Below are 613 nucleotides of genomic sequence, written 5' to 3' on the forward strand. Positions count from 1 at the left end.
AAGGGACTCTCACTCAGAGTAAAAGGCAGATTGTATGACGCATGTGTACGAACAGCCATGCTACATGGCAGTGAAACATGGGCTGTGACTGCTGAGGACATGCGTAAGCTCGCAAAGAATGATGCCAGTATGCTCCAATGGATGAGTAATGTCAGTGTGCATAGCCGACAGAGTGTAAGTATCTTGAGAGAAAAGCTGAACATAAGATGCATCAGTTGTGGTGTGCAAGAGAGACGATTGCTCTGGTATGGACATGTGGTGAGAATGGACGAGGATAGCTGTGTGATAAAGTGCCACACCCTAACAGTTGAGGGAACCCGTGGGAGAGGTAGGCCCAGGAAGACTTGGGCTGAGGTGGTGAGGCAAGACTTTCGAACATTGGGCTTCACCAAGGCGATGACTTCTGACCGAGACCTTTGGAAATGTGCTGTGCGTGAGAAGATTTGGCAAGCCAAGTGAGACCTAAATCCAAGGCCTCTGCCAAGGGTGTAGCCAGCCCACTTATGCGTACCTCTCCTACATTGGACACTAAACTCCGCTTGCGAAGACTTGTTGAGGCAAGTGAAATCGGACTAAATTCGACGACTGGCACCCGTGCCAACGTTGTCTCCTT

This window comes from Octopus bimaculoides, unplaced genomic scaffold, assembly GCF_001194135.2.
Source record: "Octopus bimaculoides isolate UCB-OBI-ISO-001 unplaced genomic scaffold, ASM119413v2 Scaffold_59135, whole genome shotgun sequence".
Classification (NCBI taxonomy): domain Eukaryota; kingdom Metazoa; phylum Mollusca; class Cephalopoda; order Octopoda; family Octopodidae; genus Octopus; species Octopus bimaculoides.